Source organism: Ornithorhynchus anatinus, chromosome X1, assembly GCF_004115215.2.
Source record: "Ornithorhynchus anatinus isolate Pmale09 chromosome X1, mOrnAna1.pri.v4, whole genome shotgun sequence".
Lineage (NCBI taxonomy): Eukaryota > Metazoa > Chordata > Mammalia > Monotremata > Ornithorhynchidae > Ornithorhynchus > Ornithorhynchus anatinus.
This window is the reverse complement of record NC_041749.1, coordinates 78,975,522-79,002,190: the sequence shown is the minus strand read 5'-3', so window position 1 is coordinate 79,002,190 and position 26,669 is coordinate 78,975,522. Positions and strand designations below refer to the sequence as shown.

Sequence of the window (26,669 nt, the reverse complement as noted above, 5' to 3'; positions counted from 1 at the left end):
CCTCTCCATTCCAATTACTACCACATTAATCCAAGCACATATCCTATCCCGCCTTGATTACTGCATCAGCTTCCTTGCTGACCTTCCTGCCTCTCCCAACTCCAGTCCATACTTCTCTCTATTGTCCAGGTCATTTTCCAACAAAGCCATTCAGTTCATGTTCCCCAGTCCTCAAGAACCTCCAGTGGTTGCCCATATACCTACACATCAAACAGAAACACCCTACCATAGGCCTTAAAGCAGTAAATCACCTTTCCCCCTTCTACCTTACTTCTCTGATTTCCTACTACACCCCAGACCACATACTTGGCTTCTCTAATGCCAATCTACTCACTGTACCCCAATCTCACCTATTTTTCTGCTGACCCCTCGCTCCCTCGCTCACATCCTGGCTCTGGCCTTGAATGCCCTCCCTCTTTGTATGCCAGTGCCACAGCCAACATTAGAATCCACAGCCCTAAAGTTTCTCTGTCTGTAGCTTAGCCCAGCAAGCATCACTATCTCCTGCTTTTTTTGACTTTCATTTTGAGAATGTCCAATTGTTCTCATCAATGAGCTAATAACCTTCCTCCAGGCTTGACCTTAAGGAAAACAGCATATTTCCCCTCCTCCAGTTCATAATATGCAAGTTATTAGGAGAGAGAGATTTGGACTTCAAGATTAAAGTTGAAGTGAAGAATTCTATCAATGTTATTTAAATTGGTTCCAGGCATCAATTCAATGTTCTTCTGCAGCATGTGCTTTTTTTTTTCTTGTTGCTGTTATTGAGTCTGGGAGATATTGTGTCAGGAATGCCAAAGTAATGTCTCTTGAAACTCAGAGCTCAGGAAAATGCAAAATGAAGCTCCAAGTTGAGCGAAGAAAATACTGCACGAAGACCATACTGAGCACTTCCTTTTTCCGAAACTTGATATTAAATTTTTTAAAAAAAGTAAACTAAAGGGACTGAAGCACAAAGCTTCATATCAAGTTCAAATACAGTCATTGGGCAATAGGTCAAGCTTTTATAAAATCAACCCAGTTAGCACATTAGTTATTTTGAAATTCGTTCTTATCTTTGGGTCTGCTTTCTGAGCTTCTGTTATTGTTCGGCTATGCTAGCGAAGTCAATTCATAGATACTGTGAAACTAGGTTAGGGTCAAGAACTAAAATATGGCATAAATGTGTGCCGATTAAACAACAACAAAATAAGCTTTCTATGGGGCAATGATCCATTTGTGTGGGTAAATCTAACTAAACTGTGGCCCCCCTGAGGATAGGAACTTTATTCTACACACTCCTGGAGGAGATGTGTCTTCAATAAGGCTTTGAAGGGGGGAGAATAATTGTCTCTCAGATGTGAGGAGGGAGGTGTCCCAGGCCAGAGGCAGGATATTACCTAGGGGTCGGCGGCAAGACAGGAGGGATTGAGGCACAGTGAGAAGGTTAGCATTAGAGGAGCAAAGTGTGTGGGCTGTGGTGTAGAAGGAGAGAAGCAAGGTGAGGCTGGAGCGGGCAAGGTGGTGGAATGCTTTAAAGTCAATGGTGAGGAGTTTTTGTTTGATGCAGAGGTGGATGGGCAACCATTGGAGTTTTTTGAGGAGCAGGGTGGCATGTCCTGAATGTTTTTGTATAAAAATGATCTGGGCAGCAGAGTGAACTATGGACTGGAGTAGGGAGAGACCAGAGGCTAGGAGGTCAGCAAGGAGGCTGATGCAGTAATCCAGGCGGGATAGTTCGAGTGACCTATGGTGCTAAATCCTAACTCAACCCCTTGGTTATTGTTCGTCTTGCAAAGCAAGCTTTCACTTGAAGACCCATCTCTGAAGCTCAATACCAGGATGTAGAGCATGCAGGTAGAATTTACAAGTCGGGTACCAGTTTTGGCATTCTCCACACTAGGCTGCTACAGTATCTTCACTCAGTTGTATTTATTGAGCACTAACTGTGTACAGAGCACTGTACTAAGTGCTTGGGAAAGTACAATATAACAACAGACACATTCCCTGCCCACAAAAAGCTTTCAGTTTAGATACAGTGATGCTGCTAGCTCTGCCTTTGGAAAGACAATAACTTTTTTTAGGTTTCGTGGCTATTCATTCAACCAAGAGGTGGTTGAACAACCTGAATCTGAAGAAAGGCTTAAATGGCTCCAATCCTGCCATTTCAATTCTGGCAACCAATATTGCGTCAATTAGACTGTAAGCCTGTCAAACGGCAGGGACTGTCTTTATCTGTTGCCGACTTGTTCATTCCAAGCGCTTAGTACATTGCTCTGCACATAGTAAGCGCTCAATAAATACTATTGAATGAATGCCTCATTTCACTATTAAAGGGCATCTTTGAAGAATTCTATGTTCTCTTTCTCTGATGAATGGAATTTTTTTATGTAGTGGTAGCATCTAAGGGTAGTTGGAGTCACTCTGACTTCTTCCTGCCAACCACTTCACCTGTATGTACACATGTAATAATAATAATAATGGTATTTGTTAAGCACTTTACTATGTGCCATGCACTGTAGTAGGTGTGCATGCATGTATTATGTCTGTGTGTGTATACCTAGCTTGCTGTCTTGGGGAGATTGTACAACAACAGAGTATCCACATGCATATGCAAGCTGCCCTTCTCTCCACAATCATGCTTTCGGGCCCTGCAATCAGCCTCCTCTCTCCTCTGCCAAAATCAGTGACGATAAGCACAACACACAACTTTCAGGCTGCATCTCATTCTAAAGTCTTTGGATATGACATGAAGAAGAATTGGGTCGGGAGAAAGGCCAAGGCTTCCTGGAGGGCAATGGGAGAAAAGCTGGAGACAACCAAAAATGCTGCGGAAGGGTGATTGGATTGTGCATGTGTATGTATGTGGTAGTGGTTGTGGAGGGGGTGGGTGGTAGAGAGAAGCCTGAACTGCCCAGAGGCAGCTGGGTGGGTGACGGTCAGAGAGATCAGTCAATTGTATTTGTTAAGCGCTTACTGTCTGCAGAGCACTGTATTAAGCGAGATAGGAAAAACGGAGAGAGCCTGCAACCTAGACATTATCCTCAACACCTTGCTCTCTTTCAACTTGCATATTCCATTTCCCCTCCATACACAGTACTCTCCTCCTACCACAGCACTTATGTACATATTTTTAAACTCTATAGTTTCCCCCAACCTATAATTTATTTTAGTGTCTGTCTCCCTGCACCCAGATTCATTCAATAATAAGCTTCTTGAAGGCAGAGATCCTGTCTATCGTAGACTCCCCAGTGTTTACTACAGTGCTCTGCACATAGTGAGTGCTCGCTAAGTACTATAGAATGATTCACTGATTTGTATGAACTCTGACACAGCATCTGAGCCATGGAACTCGTCAACAGGAGTTGAGGCGAGGGGAAGCTGGGTGCCAAAAAGTAAAACAACAATCATCAAAGGATCCTGAGTCTATACCAGATAATCATTCAATCGTATTTACTGAGTGCTTACTGTGTGCAGAGCACTGTACTAAGTGCTTGGGAGAGTAACACACAACAATATAACAGACACATTCCCTGACCACAATGAGCTTACAGTCTAGAGGGGGAAACAGACATTAATATTAATGAATTAGAGATATGTACATAAGTGTTGAGGGGCTGGGAAGGGGGATGAATAAAGGGGGCAAGCCAGGGTGACACAGAAGGGAGTTGAAAGGAAAAGAAGGCTTAGTCAGGGAAGGCCTCTTGGAGGAGATGTGACTTCAATAAGGCTTTGAAGCGGGGGAGAAAAAATGTTGGGGACAGAACCATTAAAAACCAGACTGACCCTTTCAAAGCTGGAGGTTTGGCCACCATAACCAGCCTTGATCTCTCTGGAGGGCGAGGGGAAGAAAGGGAGGGAAGACAAGACTTTGACCAAAGAAAGAAGCCAGAACCTGACATTTCAGGAAAACAGCTCCACAATTTCCATTTTTTCACTCATTCTGATTCAAGTTTGTCCAAATTAGAGAGGTTTTATTGTACTTGAAACCTGAGGAAAAGGGGACCTAAGGGGATTAATGAAATAATTCATTCATTCGATCATATTATTGAGCACTTACTGCATGGAGAGCACTGTACTAAGCACTTGGGAGAGTACAATAGAACAGTAAACAGATACATTCCCTGCCTACAATGAGCTTACAGTCCAGAGGGATGGTGGTGTCTGGGGAGGAGAGCTGCCTTGAGGGAGTGTCTCTAAATGGTGCTTTGCCATAGAGGGCTATATCACTTAGCTATGTCTGGATGAGGCCTGAGGTTCTTCCTTCTCATTAGTATGGAAAGGTTTATAGCCTTAACCCAAGGTGATTTAATTGACCCTTTTAGGAGCTGCCGATTAATATGGCTCTATTGTTAAAGCAGTTTTCAGAAATCACTGTTTCTCATTTTCATCATTTCCAGTGACTTTAATGTGTATTCCTCTTGTCACACTAAAGCTCTTCCTTGCCTTATAAAGCAGCTTCTCCCCTCTAATAACCATGAATGGTGCTCTCTTCAGGAATAGCTTATTTCATAATGTAAAACTATAGAGGTCTCCTGAACAGAAAATTATTGAAAATGAACTATATACAACTTTGCTAAGTATGGCCAATTTGTAGCTAGGAGTGGGGCTAGTTTCCCAGTCCTACAGGCACGATTGTTACCGAGGCTAATGAAATTGAGTTTGGGAATTAAACGCAAAGCCAGAGACACAACTGCTGTGTCTCCTTACCTGTGTTTCTTAGCTCCCATGAGGATTGATAAATAACTCTGTCATTTAACCAGAGGCAAGTCTCAGCTGTACATAAGGAGTGAAATGTAGAAATACAATATAAGCCATTTGGGTTAAGGCGGCAGCAACAACAATACATGTCTTTACAATTAAAGATGGTTTAACAGCTTTTTCTTTTTGCTTTGGGCAGTAACTTTTCTCTAAACTGTACAAATATTCCAAATGAGAGGTGAAGAGAGGTAAAAGGAAATGGATGCAAACACTCTTGTGGATAGGAAAAACATATTTCAACAGAAGATTCTTTAAATGATCAGTTTGCCTGACTGCTCCAAGGCTACATTTCATTAAAATAGCCCAAAGTCTTCAGCACTGTGGAGACCACAAGCATCACCACCAGCCCATGAAATTCTTTGTCTTGGGAGTGCTCCAGTCTAAGTTCACAAATCAAGGCTCCAAAGCCAGGATAGGAATGCCTCTCTAACTAGTTTTCCTCAAGGTCAAACCGATTCCAGTTTCACTCGTCCATATTCATCTCAATGTTGGGTTTCTGAAGAATCCCAGAGCATCTTAGTGGAGTAGGAGCCAGGGACCTGCATCCTGGCACTCGTGGGGCTTGGGAGGCTTGGGGGCTAGGGTCCCTCCTCCCTTCTCTGGGCAACCAGTGTAGGAGCCCAGCTCCTGGGTGCTCAGCCAGAGATGGAGGCAGCCCCGAGAGATCTTTATACTGTTTAGTTTAGAAAAATGCAAATATTCCAAGACTCTGAGCCAGAAGGAACTTCAATCTGCTCATGAGAGGTTGTGTCCATTCCTGCATTGTTGGAATGTTGATTTTTTTTTGAGAACTTTTCATTAGTTGCCTTTTAACTGGATTCTTCTCTTGTTTGTATTTTTTTTGTATTGTTTCCCTGACCTAACATGACCTAGTGGAAAGAACATGAGGCTGGGAGTTAGGAGATCCAGATTTTAATCCCAGCTCTGTGACTGGCCTGCCATATGACCTTTGGCAAGTCACTTAACCTCTCTGCCTCAGTTTCCTCATTAGAAAAATGATAACTAGATGCCTATTCTCCTACTGTTTAGACTGTGGGACAGGGACCATGCTCAATCTGATGATTTTATACCCACCCCCGTTCTTCTCACAGTGCTTGGCACATAGTAAGCAGTTAATACCATCTTTATTACTGAGGGAAGGGGCTTTCATAATTTTATTATAACTTCCTTACTGCTAGTTCAATGGTTGGCATACCATAGGCTCTAAATACAGGATCGATTGACTGAATAAGAGACAGGAAATAGAAATGGCAGACTATCCCTTTAAACACTGCTATTTTAAATCTGGTCAATGGAAAATAATTGGTTCAGAAGAAAGCATGTAATAAATTGGTGTTTGCAAAGAAAACAATAGATTGACTAAGTGCTCACCTGATATCTTACTCCAGTACTTAGCACAGGGCTTGGCACAGAGTGAGAACTTAAGAAATGCCATCATTATATTATTATTGGAAACAGGGTATCAAATTCAGGATTTGTCACCCCTAGAGCTACAATTATCTCTCCTCTCAGGGTCACACCTGGAGAATTTCCAGTATTCTACCACTCTCAACTATGGGAGGGAGAGTCAAGCAGAGGCCTACCCATTCCATTCCTAGCTTGGCCAGTGGCTAGTGAGTGGAAGGTAATCTGCTACAAGTCAGAACTCTCCTGTGCTGGGCAGCAGTGGCATGGGAGAGAGTCGAGGGCAGGGACTCAAGTTTACTGAGCAGAAGGAGGCAATGGTAAACCATTTCTGGATTTTTACCAAGAAAACGCTATGGATACAGCACCAGAATGATTGCGGATGGAGGTGGGGTGTTCTGGGAGAGATGTGTCCATGCTGTTGTTATAGGTTGGGGACAACTCGTCAGCATAAGACAGGAGCTACTATTTATATAAACTATTGGAAATTAATTCCTTCAAAAACAAGGATTTGGCACATTATGGCTTTACTGGTGCAATATTTAACATGATTTCAAAAGTAGCTCATTCAATACCCTGATTTATGTCTTCTGCATAATTGCTTACAAGTCTAATGTTAATGACACATATTTGTCCAGACTATATTTCAAGTGATGTATCCCCAAGTAAAATACCAAGATGATGTGTAGAGGAGAATTTACATATATACACTCTAATACTTCAATATCCTAAAATTGAGTGCTGTTTCTTAACTTCCCCTGAATTTTAGAATTACTGGAGCTTGGAGAAGAGATCATTATTTGGCTTATCCTCATGGATATGCTTTAATAGATTATCTGAGGTAAAAAATCACTGAAAAATCAGTGGAAGAACCAACCCGAGTGCAACCTGAACATTAGCATCCTGCCAAGATCTGCAGAACAAGACCTACATGCTAAATACCACTACCATCACAAGGCCATCTTTCAGGGTAGTGATGAGACATATTAGTCCAAAGTAGCTCAGACAACATGAGCACTAGGATTCATTTAATGGGGCAAGAGATTCTCGTAAAATGTCCCTGGATACTCAGGGCTTGGTGACACCTTGACCTGTTTCTCAGTTTGAATCTACGGCCTAGAGGTAAAAGGAGGAAAGTCCATTCTTCTGAAATACCTTCTATGTCCTCATAGGCAAAGTGAAGATTGGTTCACTTATCTAGGTTTTAAGCTCATTAACCCCTCTCAGGGTCACACCTGGAGAGTTTCCAGTACTCTACTACTCTCAGCTATGGGAGGGAGAGTCAAGCAGAGGCCTACCCATTCCATTCCTAGCTTGGCCAGTGGCTAGCTAGTGGAAGGCAATCTGCTATAAGTCAAAACTCACCCATGCTAGGCAGCAGTGGCATAGGAGAGAGCCGAGGGTAGAGACTCGAGTTTATTGTGTGGAAGGAGGCAATGGTAAACCACTTCCGTATTTTCACCAAGAAAATTCTACGGATACACTACCAGAATGATTGCAGATGGAGGTGGGGCATTCTGGGAAAGATGTGTCCACGACATCGCTCTGGGTTGGACATGACTCAGCATAAGATAAAAAGCTCATTAAGGGCAGGGAACATGTCTGCTAATTCTGTTGTATTCTCCCAAGCACTTAGTACAGTGCTCTGCACATTGTAAACAACTCGGTAAATACCACTGATTGATTGACTGATCTAGTTGGGGAATTTAGATCCATCCATCTCAATTATTCAGGAAAACGTGATCTGGATTGGCAGTATGGGCAGACTCCAATTCACTGAATGCTTGCACAACCTTCATTTTAACTTTGGTCATGCAGATACAGCTAGGGGATGGAGGTTGGAGTAGGAGGAACGTGAGAGAGACAGGGTAATCTCTAGACTCTAAGTTTGTTGTGGGCAAGGAACGTGACTACTGACTCTGTTGTACTGTACTCTCCAAGTACTTAATACCCTGCTCTGCTCACATTAAGTGCTCAATAAATACCATTGATAGGGAGAGGGGTAAAGGGGTTGGGGTCTATGACTGGAGCTATATGCATTCATTTCAAATTAGTAACTAGATGCACCTGATTTTTCAAGTTGTCATTTTCATCATTCAAATCTATTGGTGTCTTGTTGCTCCTTTCCCTGATATCACTGTTACTACAATCACTGAAAATATCCAATGCCACAACTTTACAGTCTGATTGCTGTGTACAGGGTATTAGAGTCTCTTCTTCTTTTGATTAACTTCTCATCAGTGGAATACTGCAGATATTTTTACTGGTCCCTAGGAGAGAGGAAGGCTCTCTCTTCCTACAAATTCATTAGCAATTTTTCTTCACCATCCTTTCTACTGCAATTCTATAAAACTTTAAGAAATAAAAAGAGCTATAAAATGAAGCTTGAAAAGTGATCACTATATGTTCATGTGGTATATTTACTGATATATATACAGATCATATGAAATTACATAACAGAAACAACAATAATCTGCTCCTGAATTAACAGATAGTTGGCCTCTTTGAAACAAAGTGATGTTCAACAACTTCAATTAATAGAATTTACTGAAAGCCTACTGTGCGGGGGGCACTATTCTAAGCACTTGGAGGAGTATGATGGAATTAGTAGACATGATCCCTGACCTCAAGGAGCTTACAATCTAGCAGGGGAGACAAGCACTATTATAAATTACAGATATGGGGCAGTAAATTGTAAGTTAACTCTTAAGCTCCTTGTGGGCAAGGAATGTGTCTACCAACTCTGTTGTATTGAACTCTCCCTAGAACTCAGTACTGTGTTCTGCACACAGTAAGTGCTCAATAAATACCATTTTTTATTGATAAATATAGTATATAAGATATGTACATAAGTGTACTTAGTGGGGAGTGTGGGTACCCAAATACTTAGGTGGTGTCTAAGTGCTGATGTGGCAGTTGGAGATATAAAATTGAGAGATTAGAAATTAACTGGGGAAGGCCTTCTGGAGGTGATGTGATTTCAGAATCACAGAACTTCAATAGGGAAATACTTGACAGCATTTGCCAGTGATGTCCTCTTTGAACAGGAGGACTCATATGTGTACATACATACACACATGAAATGAAAAGCTACATATGCCTCTACAAGGAAATAAACAAAGGCAACACATTTGACTGCCAATGCAGCAGGAGGAGAAAAACAACTTGGATCAATTTTAATAAAATTAGCACTTCGCTTGTGGATGATGAGTAGTCAACATAGGAAAAAAAGAGAACATATCTACTGTTTTATCACTAATAATACACAGATTGGGACACAGCAGGGGAAGAGAAGATAGCTGTAACCTAGAGAACAGTGGAGTGGCACATGGGCAAAATCTTACTTCCAGAACACATTCTAAAAAAGAAATTAGGAAGCATACAAGGGTCAAAGACAGCGTGCAAACTTTAATTGAAGCCAAATGAAGATGGGCAGGCCACAGATAGACCTCCTGCTAAACAGAATGGCTCTCAAAAAGCAGAAAATATCCAAAGAAAAGACTGAGACTACAATGGACAGATCCCACGAAAACATCCCAAGATCATGAGAGACTAGATTGGAATGTCATTGATTTTGGTTCATGGAGAAAGGAAAGAGGATGTCAGATAAAAGGATTGCTAGTCAATCCCCTTGTTGGGTGTGGCCCAAGAGTTTTAGGATACATTAGAATTAAGTTCCAAGTGGGCAGGGATCATATTGTGCGGGTATCCTGTGAAACGTTGAGCACATAGTGGGCCTTCCACAAATACGAAACAACCAACAGCAACTTGATCAGCTACACTAATTTTTGATACTCATAACTGGAAAGTCACACAATCTTTTGAACTTGCTTCAAAGAAAACAGATCCTCTCCTAATTGCTAAAGTGCTTAGTTGGTTTAATTCTCAAGTCAGTCTCTATCTATCAGGTGGAACCACCACTGGACCATTTTTAACTCTTACCCCGAGTATCAGAACCAGACAAACTAGTGCATTTTACCCATGAGGAACACTATACATTTTGTTTTGGAGACCACAATCCCTGCTTTCTAATTGACATCTCACCAGGCTAAGGACTCATCTTGGAAAGAAAAAGAAAATCAGAAATCAATGGAAACCCTAGGGCCTTAATTCTCATGACTTAGTCACTGTGACTCCACATTCTGGGGAGATGAATGTGTCATGTCCTTCCTGCACTCCTCAGGGGACACTGCCTAGGGAACAAATTACACCTACTTGATACAATTTACATTAGATCTTGTAAAACTCGATGTTGATCAAGGTTTTACTGTTTATTTGTGTGGCATTTAACTGTTGCATTTCAACATATCTCAGAGATCTTGTATCACTGCATGTTACCGACTGTTCATGGAAGTCAGAATCAATAGGTTATTTAAGTCTGTTCCTGATAAGGTCCCCATAAGCCAGGGATTTTAATATCTAGACTCTTTGTATAACTCATTTCTAATTTCCTGACTGAGCAGCTCAATCTGTCTCAGCAAATTCTATTTCTTGATTCTCCTGATGGCTTTCTAAAACAAATCTGGATGGGTTTAAATGCTTGGGTAGTAAAGCAGCCAGCATGACCCTTGTTTAAACTGTGCAATAAAGTTTCCTCTTGCACTGCATCTTTCATCCAAAGATCTCTGAGTGCCTTGCAAATTACGAATCTTGCAAAACAAAAGCACACCCAAAAGGATGCTTTCAATCAAGGACAAATACAAAGGGATATTGTGTTCTTCTCATTTCCGTCCTCGAGTCTAGTGCTTGCAGTTAACTCCGCTAACCTCGACTTCACTTGTGGTTTAAACAGCTTTTCTTTGCACACAGTGTATCTGTTGTCATAATTTAACATGAAAGCCAGCCCCCAACCATTTCACAGATATTTCCATGACCCCTTGGAAAGCTCTGATATCCCCAAAGGGTCTCACACCCCCACCGGCACCTTAGATGCTCAGAAGAGCAGGCTCTGAGCAGCTGTTTGTGACCCCAGAAATGGCCATAGAGTAATGTCAGTTAGTGGTCATAGATGCATCCTAATTCCTCCCAGCTGTTGTACCATATGCACTGTGAGACAACAATGTCTCAGGCAATTGCCTGCAGATGGTTCCAAAGCCTAAACATCACTATTAGAGAAACAACTCAACCAAAATCCATCCAGCAGGAAGTTGGAACCAGGCAAAAACATTAAGAAATTCCAAATAAAGAGCAAGGATGGAAATTATAGTGAATCATGTCCACTGCTCTCCTTCATCCCGCTATACTTGTGAATCCACTCTTCTTTTTGGGAGGAGATGTTTTCAATTTGCTATCTTCACAATTGGCAGGTGGGAAGTTAGGTGAAAGTGCAGAGAACTTTTCCATCTGTTAAAAGAAATATTTCTTATTCAACCCCTATCTTTGGAGACAGTCTTGTTATGACATAAAAACTATCTGGGTAGGCCTACACTTAAACCAGCTCATCACAAACAGATAGCTCAGCATACTTTATTTAAAGAGTTCAAAGAAAGAAGAAGTGATATCTGAAACTCTCACATGGCACAGTTAAGACCACATGAAACTTCAAAAGATATGTATGACTACTGTAAACTGAAGTCAGCATGTATGTATTTGTCCTTCATGTTTGAAGATGACGTTGCTTAAGGTGAGACTAAATTTTCATGTATAGCCATGAAAATATAGTAGGGTACATTGAAGCATACTCCTCATCCCTCCCTTGATCCCACAGCTCTCTCTAGTTATCGCCCCATCTCCCTCCCACCATTCCTCTCCAAACTCATTGAGCGAGTTGTCTACACCCATTGTCTCCACTTCCACTCCCTCAATTCTCTCCTTGACCCCCTTCAATCTGGCTTCTGAGTCACTCCATGGGAATTGCCCTAAGGTTACCAATGACTTCCTTCTTGCCAAATCCAATGGCCACTACTCCATCCTAATCCTCCTCAACCTCTCAACTCTGTGGACTTTCCCTTTCTCCTTGAAATATTATTTAACCTTGGCTTCACAGACACTGTCCTCTCCTGGTTTTCCTCCTATCTCTCTCTAGCTTCTCCTTCTCAGCCTCTTTCGCAGATTCCTCCTCTGTTTCCCACTCCTAATTATGGGAGTCCCTCAAGGCTCAGTTTTTGGTCCCCTTCTAATCTCCATCTACACCCATTCTTTTGGAGAACTCATTCTCTCCCATGGCTTCAACTACCATCTCTACACATATAATAATAATAATAATGGCATTTGTTAAGCATGTACTATGCCAAGCACTGTTCTAAGTGGTGGGGTAGGTATAAGGTAGTCAGGTTGTCTCACAGTCTTAATCCCCATTTTCTTGATGAGGTACCTGAGGCCCAAAGAAGTGAAGTGATTCGTCCAAGGTCACACAGCAGACAAGTGGCAGAGACCTGCTGACTCCCAAGCCTGTGCTCTATCCACTACGTTATGCTGATTCCCAAATCTACCTCTCTAGCCCTGACTACTCTCTTTCCCTTAAGTCTTGCATTTCCCCCTTCCTTCAGGACATCTCTATTTGGATGTCCCACTGACATCTCAAACTTAACTTGTACAAAAGAGAACTGCTCATTTTCTCACCCAAACCTAGTCCTCCCCATGCCTTTCCCATCACTGTCGACAACACCGCTATCCTCCCTGTCTCATTAGGCCATAACCTTGGCATTATCTTCAACTGATCTCTCTCATTCCACCCACATAGTCAATCTGTCACCAAATGCTGTCAGTTATACCCTCACAACATTGTTACAATCCCCCCCTTCCTCTCCACCCAAACTGCTACTATGCTGATCCAAGCACTTATCACAGCTGCATACTGCATCAACCTCCTTTCTGGTTTCCTAACTTCCTGTCTCTCCCCACTTCAGTCCATACTTCACTCTGCTGCCCGGATTATCTTTCTACAGAAACATTTTGGGCATGTCACCGCCTCCCCCTCCAAAAAATGGGGATTAAGACTGTGAGCCCATGTGGGACAACCTGACTACCTGACATGATATTCGCCTCACTCTCAGCCCCACAGCACTCTTCCCCCCTTCAAAGCCCTACTGAAAGCTCACCTCCTCCAAGAGGCCTTCCTAGACTAAGCCCCCCTTTTCCTCAGCTCCCGCTTCCCTCCCCATAGTCCCGACTCACTCCCTTTCCTCTGCTCCCCTCCCCACCCTACAGCACTTGTGTATATGTGTACATATCTATAATTCTATTTATCTATTTTTTGCCTGTTTACTTGTTTTGATGTGTATATAGCTATAATTCTGTTTATTTATATTGATGCCTGTTTACTTGTTTTGATGTCTGTATCTCCCCTTCTAGACTGTAAGCCCGGTATGAGCAAGAATTGTCTCTATTGCTGAATTGTACTTTCCAAGCACTTAGTACAGTGCTCTGCCCACAATAAGTGCTCAATAAATACGATTGAATGAATGAATAGCTCTCCTTGATTATTGCATCAGCCTCCTTGCTGACCCCTTACAATCTGTCTCTTCCCTCTCCAGGCAATGCTTCACTCTGTTGCCCTTATCATTTTACTAAAAATCTATTCAATCTACATCTCCCCTTTCCACAGAAACTTCCAGTGGTTGCCCATCCACCTCAGCATCAAACAGAAACACCTTAACCTCAGCTTTAAAGCACTCAATCAACTCTTCCTACTCCGGGCTTGGGAGTCAGAGGTCATGGGTTCTAATCCTGGTTTTGCCACTTGTCTGCTGTGTGACCTTGGGCAAGTCATTTAACTTTTCTGTGCCTCAGTTACCTCATCTGTAAAATGGGCCTTGAGACTTGAGCCCCGCGTGGGACAATCTGATTACCTTGCATTTACCCCAGCGCTTAGAACAGTGCTTGGCACATAGTAAGCACTTAACAAATACCATAATAATAATAATAATAATAATAATGATAATAATACCTTACCACCCTGATTTCCTACTACAACTCAGGCCTCATACTTGGCTCCTCTAACACCAACCTAATTACTTTCCTTGATCTTGTCTATTTCACTTCCAATCCCTTATTCACACCTTCCTTCTAACCTGGAACTCCCTCCCCATTCATATAAAACAGATCCCCACTCTCCCCATCTTTAAAGTCTTATTAAAATCACATCTCCTCCAAGAGGCCTTCCACAACTACGCTCTCATCTCCCCTCTTCCATCTCCCTTCTGTGTCACCTTGCATCTGTACCCTTCAAAGTGTACCCTCTCTAAACTGTAAACTCGTTGTGGGCAGGGAATGTATTTGTTAATTGTTATATTGTACTCTCCCGAGCACTAACTACAGTGCTTTGCACACAGTAAGTGCTCAATAAATCTGATTGACTGACTAATTTCAAACATGATATTCTGCCTCACCCTCAGCCCCACAGCACTTATGTACTTGTTCATAAATTATTTTCATGTCTGTCTCCCACTCTAGACTGCAAGCTCCTTGTGGGCTGGGAACATTTCTACTAAGTCTATCATCCAAGTCAAAGTCTAGTCCAAGTCTGTACTCTCCCAAGTGCTTAGTAGAGAGCTCTGCACACAATAAGCACTCAGCAAATACCTTTGATGAATTGAAGAACTCACATCAGATTAATAAGTCAATTAATTGTATTAATTGAGCACTTAGTGTGTGCAGAGCACAATACTAAGAGCTTGGGAGAGTACAGTATATCAAGAGTTAATAGACATGTTCTCTGCCCACAATGAACTTGCAGTCTAGAAGGAAGGTATTGAATTCCCATTTTAAAAATGAGGTAACTGAGGCCCAGAGAAGTTACTTGACTTGCTCAAGGTCACACAGCAGATATGCGGCGGAGCATGGATTAGAACCCAGGTCTCTAACTCCCAGGCCTGTGCTCTTTCCACTAGGCCACACTGTTGAACAATTTATTCATTCATTCATTCAATAGTATTATTGAGCGCTTACTATATGCAGAGCACTGTACTAAGCGCTTGGAATGTACAAGTCGGCAACAGATAGAGACAGTCCCTGCCCTTTGATGGGCTTACAGTCTAAGTCGGGGAGACAGGCAGACAAGAATAATGGCAATAAATAGAGTCAAGGGGAAGAACATCTCATAAAAACAATGGCAAATAAATAGAATCAGGGTGATGTACATCTCATTAAACAAAATAAACAAAATAAAATAAAATACCACAATCTCTGCTGAAAATACAGCGGTTGGGAGTTGGAAGGCATCAACAGAAGAAAAAAAGTGTGTAGAATTAGAGTGAGATGAATGGGGGTGGAAAAAGAAAAACAGAAAGTATCAAAATGATTTTTGCCATTGTCTACCTGTGGGGAAGAGGTTCACACCCCTTTCAGTAAAGAAGCTTATCTTACCTGCTGGCCTCCCTCTAGTGGGATGTCAGTCTGCCTGGGGCTCAATCTGCTTTAGACTCAACCCTCAACTCCTTTAATAATAATAATTCTGGTATTTGTTAAGTGCTTACTGTGTGCCAGGCACTGTACTAAGCATTGAAATACAGACAACCACAGTTTATCCATTCAGTCCCCTATTTCTAACATGATCAGAGTTGCCATTGCCCACTTCCTTGGCTGGTGAAAGGAAACCCAGAAAACTCAAACATCCCAAGAGTCCCCCCATTCCTGGGGCAAGTCAGCAAGAAGCATTTCTTTCCTGCTGCTGCTCACAGTCCCCCTTCCCAACCCTCTGTCTGTCTTCCTGGATTTCAATCTTCTCAAAGTTAGATCTATTATAGTATAAAGACTCTAAAAGAATCAATCTGGCAGCCTGAAAACTCCATCACTCACGCATGGAAAGGATGAGGTCCTCCAAAAGCAAGAAGTCGTCAAAGTTCCCCAGTATAACAGCATTTCTCTAACAAAACATTCCATCTTCAAAACAACCAAGAAGTTGACAGGTAGAGAAAGGGAAAAGGGTTTATTAAAACACTGGTGCTTTATCTTCAAAATGAGATTTGGAGGAATGAAACCAGGCGACAGGAAATAGAAGCAGCAAATTTGGGCCCTTAGTATGACAGAGAAGAAAGCGAATGCTACAATTTTTTAATTCTGAGCCAACACTAATAATAATAATAATGTTGGTATTTGTTAAGCGCTTACTATGTGCCGAGCACTGTTCTAAGCGCTGGGGTAGACATAGGGGAATCAGGTTGTCCCACGTGGGGCTCACAGTCTTAATCCCCATTTTACAGATGAGGGAACTGAGGCACAGAGAAGTTAAGTGACTTGCCCACAGTCACACAGCCGACAAGTGGCAGAGCTGGGATTCGAACTCATGAGCCCTGACTCCAAAGCCCGTGCTCTTTCCACTGAGCCATGCTGCTTCCCTACAGAAGGGAAGGTACACTACACTACAGAAGGGATGGTATTAACATAGACTCCTCCACCATTCGACTCTTCATTTGCATGACCAAGAGGAGGCCAGGGCAGCTTTGGAAATGGGGCACAGAAAAAGTCCATTGATTTTATTGAATCTTCTTATACTTTGAACTACTGGTGGAGTCATTCTTGGAACCCAGGAGCTCTCAGTGAGCTGACGGGAAGTTCACTGACTCTAAAGAAAGATATGCTACCTCTACTTTCCTGAGGTGGCACTATTAAAAGCTCCCTCTGATTAAGCGACAGGAGATATCTCTGCTAGCTGTTGCTGGCACACCCAACATAAATCTCTTTAGTGTTCCCACCAGCTGCTCAAGTAACCCAACAAAATAATTTTTCCCTACTTGCTCTGCTCTGTTCCCTTTCCCCACTCACCCCACCCTCCTATAAATATCATTCCCTGAGGCTCTCTTAAATGGGGACCCTAAAACTTCAAACTCACCCTCACTTCTCTCCCCCCAGGAGAGTTGGTCCCATACCCAAACCCACCCTGGGTGCCTTTTACTATTTTTAAAACGAGTTCTCCCATCCTTCCTGTCACTTCATCTCTTTACGGCTCCCTTCCAATTCATCTATATGTCACAGAGAGACAAAAAAAAATACCCAACCCAAAAAGCAAAGGGCACTCAAGGCTGACTGGGAGTTTTAGGGGCCCTGTGGAGGTCGGGGGAGACAGAGGAGCTGCAGGGACACAAATTTAACAGCAGAAGGGGTGAGTAGGATTGTGAGCAGGCTGAATAAAGAAAACAATTGTTTCCTTGGGCTGCAGGTGGGAACAACAGGGAGGTTTTAAGTTGGGTTTGTCAGTGATGACAAGCAAAGACATCCAGTTGATGAGGATCCCTCCCTAAACTAAAAACACTCACATTTCTGGCATAGATCCATAAACCCCAGGAAATTCTGTCTGATGGTACAAGTAGAACCCAGCCAATTCCATCTGTGTGTTTCTGAATTTTCTTCTGAACAGATGAAAAAAAAAATTTCCCCAAACCCTTTCCCTTCAAACCTTATTTCTTTCATGTGGTCAACAATGGCCTTACCTCCAGGTCTTCAGCTGAAAAACACAGCTCAGGGTTTTAATAGCAGAATTAGGGTCAGCGGTGTTCCTATGTGGGAATTTGGCCAATATTTGAATTCATCATAAGGGGACGGGGGAAGACTCTAGCAGCTGGGGTCTTCCTCTTGAGATTCCTCAATTGAAATTTGAAGGATCTGGTTGGTGGCTGTGGGATGTTTTCTGAGGAACACCCACATGTTACACAATTTCTTCTCTTCTCCACCAGCCTAACAATATTTGAATCTGACATAAGACCATATTTTCAGGATAGCTATGCAAGGGGCCAGTCTTTTAAAACATGTCCTATGATTGTCCGCGGAACTCACTGCTATAAAATCACCAGTGGCAGAGATGTTAAGATTGGCAAATTATCCATCATTTAAAAATTTATATTGATGTCTGTCTCTCCCTCTAGACTGTAAGGTCTTTGTGGGCAGGGAATGTGTCTACAAGCTCTATTGTATCGTACTCTCACGAGCACTTGATAAATGCCATTGATTATGAAGCCAGGTGACCTCAGTTTTTCCCTGATGGGATAACACATTACATTCTCTTAACAAGGAATCCCCAGGCTGATGGACCCTTTAGGTTGCCTGAGAAACATGGGCCCAGGAGTCACTTCCCCTTGCCTGGTTCTCTATTCCAGAAGCCCAGCCCAAGAAGAAATGAAATCAATGGAAGCTCCCAATCTAGCTGACTTCTGCAGAAAAAGGAAGGGAAGGCAATGGCCTCCCCAAAATTCACCATACTTGGAAAAGTCTAATCTTTAGTGAGGCCAGTTTTATTCTTTGGTGGTAGGATTGAGGGAGTATTGAAGGGGTAGTAGAACTTTTTCTGGCCTCTCCACTCCCTCCACCCCTACCCCAAAGAGTTACAGAGACATAAATAAACCCTGCAATCTGTTCTTGCCTAGCATAAACAGCCACTTGCATTAGGACCTAGCTATGGTTGGCGTGTTCAGTCCCCGTATAACAAAGGCCTACAACCCTCTTAGCTCAGAGGAGCAAATTTGCTTTTTCTCCATTTTCTGCAGAAAAGTCCTCACTGCCTTTTCTGTTCAGTAGACTCCAATCCATCTGTTCCACTGCGAACAGTGCCACTTCAGCATGTACATGGTCTGCTGAGTCAGCTGCCCATCTCTATGTTCTTAAAACTCTGTCTGCTCACCTGCCTACCCAGGCTGTTTAAAAACATTCATATTTCCTGATCATACCATTCAGTTTAGCTTCTGCTTTGTGTAGTTCTAGATGGGTCCTAAGAACCAAGGGTGATTCTGGAAAGGCAGATTTAGGCAGTTGAAATTGAGATGCCCATGTGACAAGAGTCACAATCCTCTGCCTCCCAATAGAGTCACTTTGTGACCACCCCAAACCCCTTTCTCTCATCTCACTTTTTTTCTAAGTCAACCCAAACTGAACAATCTTAATGTTGATGCTGAAATTGCTTTTCCACATCCTTAGCATCCTCTTCGGGTTCAAAGCTTTAGTATCTTTAGTATCCCAGCAAGCGAGATTATTAGTCCATCTCAGAAGGCTTGGAACTTTTTCATTTACATTAGCAGTTTTTCCCTTCTACTTAGAGGTTTCTGAAAAATATTTCTTAAAAGGGAAGAGAATTTAAAAATAAGCACTTAATAAGTACCATAATAGTTAACTATTTAATCTTTCAATGCATCTCTACCAAAGGGATTAAACCCATTTCACAGATATGGAAAGACGGGCTGTAAAATGGTTTGGATAAAATTGGTAGCTTCACACCTCAGAATATGTTCCTCGCTCTGCTTCTGGTAAAAAAAAAAAAATGGTGCTATCAACATAGTGACTTCAAATTTCTTTCACGTATTAAATCGCCCTTGTAAAATAACCATTCAACTAAGATGAATAAAACCTTGCACAGGGCAGGCAGTGATGTACATGGAATTACAGCCTGCTCAGCACAGCATGAGGAGCAGCATGGCCTAGTGGTTAAAGCAAGATCCTGGGAGTCAGAGGAGATGGGTTCTAATCTCTGCCTTTCCACTTGTCTGTTATGTGACTGTGGGCAAGTCACTTAACTTCTCTGTGACTCAGTTACCTCATCTGTAAACTGGAGATTCGGATTGTGTGTCCAACCTGATTAGCTTGAATCTATACCAGGGCTTAGTACAGTGCTTGGAACATAGCAAGAGCTTAACAAACACCATAAAAAAAAAATCCTCATTTTTTCTCGTCTCTCCTCATGGGAAGTTGCGCTGGTAAAATTTTTGAACTTGAGTGCAAAGATGTCAATTTACATCCACTACTATGGCACTGTCTGTTTCATAGTCAAATCTACTAGATCATAGCCAAGACCTTCATCCCAGCCTCTTACAGAACAGAATGCTTAGCATATCATATTGAGGCTTTTAGGAAGCACATATGAAACGATTCGATTTGAAAACCTATGTCTTTTTTTTAACTTTTATTCTTACCAAGAAGTCTTTCTAAATCAGTCTCAAGAGAGACTTCAGAAAGAGATAGCTTTGAAGCTATACGAATGAAAAAAGGAAAGGCTAGGTCCAAAGAACAGGAGCCTAAAAACAGTAATCTCTGATAATGCTGTATTCACTGCCCACATTGATCCGATACTTGGGTTGGAACCTTACACTTTTTGAACTAGATTAAGAGTTGAAATTCCTAGCTACCATCTTGACATTTGAAATAGGAGTCTTTGAAAACTGATTCTGGTAATATCTCACAAAAAAGCAAAATACACACAAATAAAGACTCATTAAAAGCTGTCTAGGATCTCAATTTGACTTTTAATATGAATGAGTTAAGGTCATTCCACACATCTCCCCATTCTGCCCCTTCAGACTGTAAGATCCTTGTGGGCAGGGAACATGTCTACCAACTCTGTTGTACTGTACTCTCCCAAGCACTTAGTACAGCGCTCTGCCCACTGTAAGCACTCAATAAATACCACTGATTACTTGATTCCTCAGAAATCTCTAATGGTTGTCTATTCCTCTCCCATCAAGCAGAGACTCCTTACTATTGGGTTTAAGGCAATCAGATCTACCCTTCAGATATGTCAACTCTTCTCCCACTAAACCCCAGTATGCATACTCCACTCAACTCAAGATGACCTACGCACTGTGCCTCATTCATGTCTGTCCTTCCCCCATTAATTTCTCATCCCCTCAGCTTCAAGTTCCACTTCACCATTTCCAGACCACCCAAGACTTGGAGTACACATGCCTGACCCTTTGTTCTCCCCTCATCGCACATATCTTTATATTCAATTACTTCCTTCTGTCTGTATTTTAAGTTCTATCTCCCCATTATTTCCCAAGGGAATAATACAGTACTCTGCACACCACAGACCCTGAATAAATACTACTGCTTGATATTCATTAAGCGCTTACCATGTGCCAAGCTCTGTGATAATCACTGGGGTAGGGGCAAGATAAACAATTCAGATAAGGTTGCTGGGTCTGCTATTCTACCTAGAGAGCTTTGAAAAGATATTATTTTAATATGAAAGTATATATTACACTGCATTTGAAAAAACGTAACTAGACTGCAAGATCCTTCAAGGTAGGGATGATGTCTTTAGTATTATTCTGAGAATATCATTCTGATTTGTTCCTCTGAAGCTGAGGAAGAGGTGCTTTATGCACAGAAGCTGACAAAATAATAGCATAAAAAACACGAGGCTCACCCTCTACAATAATGGTAGCAGGGAGGGGGATGTGGATGTGCTGGAAGGTGGGCTGGGCAGAGCGGCGGGGGGGGGGTGGTCTCTTTCTCTTTTTCAGCATTCACAGTTTGTTGGCAGCTATGAGGACTCGACTTCAAGTGCTCAGTTTCAGGCTGAAGAATCGATCAATGGTATTTATTAAACACTTAGCATTTTCAGAGCACTGTCCTAAGCGCTTGGGAAAATACAATACAACAGAATTAGTGGACTTGTTCCTTGCCCATAATGAGCTTACAGTCTAGAGGAATGCATTAAAGGCAATTTTAAACACCAAAGAAGTAAACCCATCTATTCCTAGATTCATTTTTTCCTCCTAAAATCGTTACCCAAGTTTTATCTTTACACAGTTGTCCAAACCCCAGCTCTGGTTTGAGAAGCAGCGTGGCTCAGTGGAAAGAACATGGGCTTTGGAGTCAGAGGTCATGAGTTCAAATCCCGGCTCGGCCACTTGTCAGCTGTGTGACTTTGGGCAAGTCACTTAACTTCTCGGTGCCTCAGTTACCTCATCTGTAAAATGGGGATTAAGACTGTGAGCCCCATGTGGGACAACCTGATTCCCCTGTGTCTACCCCAGCGCTTAGAACAGTGCTAGGCACATAGTAAGCGCTTAACAAATACCAACATTATTATTATTATTATTAACACCTCCTTTGAACTTCTTCTGCCATTTGAATATCCCCAACAGATAAGGAAACTGGAGGTGCGTTCTACCCACAGCTCCAGCAGAGGCTGGCCCAGCTTCCCTCCGCTTGTTTCCCACCAACCCGACTGAGTCGAACCCAGCTGGCCTAGCCCAGACCCCAGAGTAAACACTGCTGTAATTGGCATTTTGTTCCTGGATCTCAGGGCACTGAGTGAAAAAGCCATTCTTAGACCTACTTCCTGGTGAATGGAAAAGGGAAACGGCATGATGATATTGAAGCAGCTGCCTCCTCCTCAGTCCAAATCAATTGCCACCCTGCTAAGTTTATGCTTTGAATATGCTTCCTTCAGTGTTGTAGGCTGGCCTACCACCAAAGAGCAACACCGCAGGCATTGAAAGGGACACTGTTGGGGAGGTAAAACCTTTATAAAGCTGATTTTTTTTCTTTTAAAAAAAGAAAACAGACTGATTAGGCACTAAAGAGCAGAACAGATGTGATTCTGCAAGGCACAACTGTGCTAAGTTGTACTCTGTGTTCAGTTGCCAGTCCTTGTCACAATGTTGAAGTCACAATTCACAAACCCTTGAGATGTGTTTAAGCCACATTGCTCTTTTTACATTCATGAAGGATGCCGGCAGAAATACTGCTCCCTCCACAATTTCTAATTGTTGAACAACAGAAAATCTGGGCTGCTTCTCTTTGTTCTTAGAGATTAATTTAATAACAAGATGATATCAGGAGCCATCTTCAGCGGTGAGATAATTTGGTGATTCCTAGCTGCTTTACTTTATTCATTTTATGCAAATTCCAAATGAATCCAACATTTTAGGCATAAGAAATATCAATTTATTAAAGCGAAAAAAAATTCTGGTAGGTTCTTAGAGGACAATGAAAAGAAGCTGGGGAGAATTTATGCCATAAACTGTAAGAGTCTGGAAACAAAGGTTATTTTTCTCTTTGAATGGAAGAAAATTCAGCATATGCCCACAATTGAAAAACATGTATAATAGCAACACTGCAAATATTTAGAATGTTTGCTCTGCAGAAGCACAAGTAAATGAAAGTTTCTTTTGAATAACATTCTCAGTTAACTATGTAATTTTCATCAAAACCCATAGCATCATAAAGGCACTGAATTTTCCACTCTCAAAGTTACTTAAAAAACCTCACCCATTAGTCTTTAGAGTGAAAATTTCAATCCCAACTTTTGGCTTGAGTTCATCTGGTTTCTCTTCATTTTAACTCTTGGTACATTAATCTCATCATACTTCAGTACTGGGAATTACCGAAGGTATTCCCTTTTAATTCTAATCTAATGCAAACTGTAGCATTAGCGTCTGCTGTTTATCAGAAACAGCAATTAAAAACCAAAGTAAAACACATAAACAAGCAAATCAAGTAATGATATTTTGTTTTTGACCTTCATAATTCAGGTGAGCAGCATGGCAGATGTTTCATAAACTGTGCTGACGGTACTGTCAGAGACAGGAATGATTCTTTGTGATTGTGAGACAGTGTTGACAGAATGTGAGTGTGTGTGTGTGTGTGTGTGTGTGTGTGTGTGTGTGTGTGTGTAGGGAGCATATTTGAGTGCTTATGGCCAAGTTTTTTACAAAAGTGGTAACAGCTGGGAAAGGGTGCTTCTGTACCTTCAACTCCTCAAGAAAATGTCTTCCCCACACATGGGTTTTTAGGTGTTTGGCTCTATCCTTCACTCCCTCAATTATCTCCAATGCCCATCTGAAAAATATTTACACCACTGCTTTCACTTCAAGTAAAGACTTGAATTTATGCACTTGTTCAATTTTGAAATGTTCTTTGGGTCTCAGTTTGTCCTTTATGTTTCCTTGTGCCCTGGCTTTCTGTCTCAGAACATCAGCATGCAGAGAGCCTAGGTCTGTGAATAACAAGCATGGAGCTGCAGGAGCCAGGAGGGAGAGGAGGATGTGGAGAAAGGAAGGTGGGAGAGAGAGAAGGGGAGGAGAGGGAGGGAGACATATTGTTCAGCCATCGCCACCTTTGTCTTCCCCTATTTTAGTTACATCGGGGTGGGGCTTTCTGACCGAAAAACAAAACTAGTGCCTTCCACAAGATGGACCAAACCGCCAGAAATCCTGAAAAATAGTTGGTTAATGAGGGTAGTCAAGACTACAGTGACTACCAAGGCAGCCAACTGCTGGGCTACGGTGTTGTGGTACAGCCTTGGCATGCTACTGCAGTCACTTTGACATCAAATGGGTCCTGCATGCAAAAGACCTTTGGACACGTGTTAACATGCTCCACCCCATCTGCTTACTTGCATGTGGTGTCATTACGTTATGCTGAAAGTCCAGTGTAATATCACATCAATCAATCATTAGTATTCATTGAATATTTACAGTGTGCAGGGCCCCATACTAAATGCTTAGGGGAGTACAACACAACAGAGTGGGGAAACACAATCTTTGTCCACAAGGAGCTTGCAGTTTAGAGGGGAATTCAGTCATTAAAATAAAGTTAATAAAATAAAATAAAAATAGGGGAAATGGAAGAATATAAGGATGTGTACATAAGTGCTATGAGGCTGGAGGTGGGGTGAGTATCAAAGTGCTTAAGGAGTACAGACTCAAGTGCACAGGCAACACAGAGGGGAGGGCAAATATGGTGGGGAAATGAGGGGTGAGTCAGAGAAGGCCTTGTGGAGGATATGCGATTTTAGTAGGGCTCTGAAGGTGGAGGAGAAGTGGTCTGTAGGAGTTGAGTAGGGAAGGAGTCCCAGACCAGAGGGGTGATGTGGACAAGGAGTTGGTGGCAAGACTAATCTGCTCAACTGTATATATTTTCATTACCCTATTTTGTTTAATGAGATGTACATCGCCTTGATTCTATTTAGTTGCCATTGTTTTCACGAGATGTTCTTCCCCTTGACTCTATTTATTGCCATTGTTCTCGTCTGTCCGTCTCCCCCGATTAGACCGTAAGCCCGTCAAACGGCAGGGACTGTCTCTATCTGTTGCCGACTTGTTCATTCCAAGCGCTTAGTACAGTGCTCTGCACATAGTAAGCGCTCAATAAATACTATTGAATGAATGAATGACTAATGAGATCAAAGTACAATTGACTATATTTATTGAGCATTTACTGTGTGCACAGCACTGTACTAAGGGCTTGGGAATGTACAGTACAAAAGAGCTGGTAGTCACGTTCCCTGCTCACAAGGAGCTAGCAGTCTAGAAGGGGAGGAAGACATTAATAAAAATAAAGAAATTATGGATTTTTACATAAGTGCTAAGGGTGGGGTGAATATCAAGTGCTTAAAGAGTAGAGATCCAAGCACCTGGGTGACACAAAAGGGGGGTAGGGGAAGAGGGTTTAATTGGGGAAAACTTCTTGGAGGAGAAATGATTTTAATAAGGCTTTGAAGATGAGAGGGTGGTAGTCTGTCATACATGGAGGGGGAGGCAGCTCCAGGCCAGGGGGAGGATGTGGGCAAGGGATCGGCAGCGAGATAGATGATACTGAGGTACATTGAGTAAGTAAGTGTTAGAGCAGCAAAATGCGCAGATTGGCTAGCAGTAAGAAATTAATGAGGTAAGGTAAGAAGGGGCAAATTGATCAAGTCCTTTAAAAGCCAATGGTAAGGAGTTTCTTTTTAATGTGGAGGTGGATGGGCAACCACTGGTGACTCTTGAGGACTGGGGAAACATAGATGGAACATTTTTTTTACAAAAATGATTTGGGAAGCAGAGTGAAATGAGGAGAGAGACAGGAGGCAGGGAGGTCAGCTGAGAGGCAGATGCAGTATCTGAGACAGGATAAGATAAGAGCTTGGATCAGAAGAGTAGCAGTTCGGATTGAGAGAAAAGGGATTTTAGCGACATCGTGAAAGTAGAATTGACAAGATTTGGTGATTGATTGAATATGTGGGTTGAATGATAGAGATGAGTTGAAGATAATGCCAAGGTTTCCGGCTTGTGAAACAGGGAAGATGGTGGTGTTGACAGTGTTGGGAAAGACAGAGGGAGGACAGGGCTTAGGTGGGATGAGGAGGAGTTTGGTTTTGGACATTTTATGTTTGATGTGTCAGGGGAACAACCAGGAAGAGATATCCTGAAAGGAGGAGGAAATTCAAGACTGCAGAGAAGGAGAGAGGGCAGGGTTGGAGAGGTAAATTTGGGAATCTGCATAGAGATGGTAGTTGAAGCCATAGAAGTGAATGAGTTCTCCAAGGGAGGGAGTGTACATGGATAATAGAAGGGGACTCAGAAGTGAGTCTTAAGGGACTCCCACAGTTAGAAGGTGGGAGGCAGAGAAGGACCCTGAGAAAGAGACAGAAAAAGAGCAGTCAGAGAGATAGGAGGAGAACCAGGAGAGAACAGTGTCAGTGAAACCAAGTTTAGATAATGTTTCAAGGAGAGGGGTGTGGTTCACAGTGTCAAAGGTAGGTTGGAGGAGAATTGGAGGAGGTTTAGGATGGAGTAAAGGCCATCAGATTTGTCAAGAGGAAGGTCTTCGGTAACCTTAACAAGGACAGTGTCCATGGAGTGAAGGGGGCAGAAGCCAGAATGGATTGGACCAAGGAGGGACCTGGAGGAGAGAAAGTGGAGGCAGTGGGTGGAGACAACTCGCTCAAGGAGTTTGGAGAGGAATAGGAGGAGGGAGATGGGGAGATAACCGGAGGGAGCTGTGGGGTCGAGGGAGGGATCTTTAGCATAAGGGATACATGAGCATGTTTGAAAGCAGTGGGGAAGAAGCCATTGGAAAGTGAACAGTTGAAGATGGCCAACGGGGTGGGG

At 42.4% G+C, this 26,669-nt stretch overlaps 1 protein-coding gene and 2 non-coding genes across 4 annotated transcripts in view; 2 read left to right on the top strand and 1 right to left on the bottom strand.

Moving 5' to 3' along the window:
• IQSEC1 (IQ motif and Sec7 domain ArfGEF 1) overlaps positions 1–26,669 on the bottom strand; it is a 661,275-nt gene that overhangs the window by 424,952 nt on the left and 209,654 nt on the right. The gene's annotated exons all lie outside the window — the stretch shown is intronic.
• LOC114806891 lies at positions 6,243–6,380 on the top strand. The gene has a single exon (XR_003754945.1). It is a non-coding gene; the product is annotated as a small nucleolar RNA SNORA7 (small nucleolar RNA).
• Positions 7,362–7,499, top strand: LOC114807162. Its single transcript, XR_003755215.1, has one exon. It is a non-coding gene; the product is annotated as a small nucleolar RNA SNORA7 (small nucleolar RNA).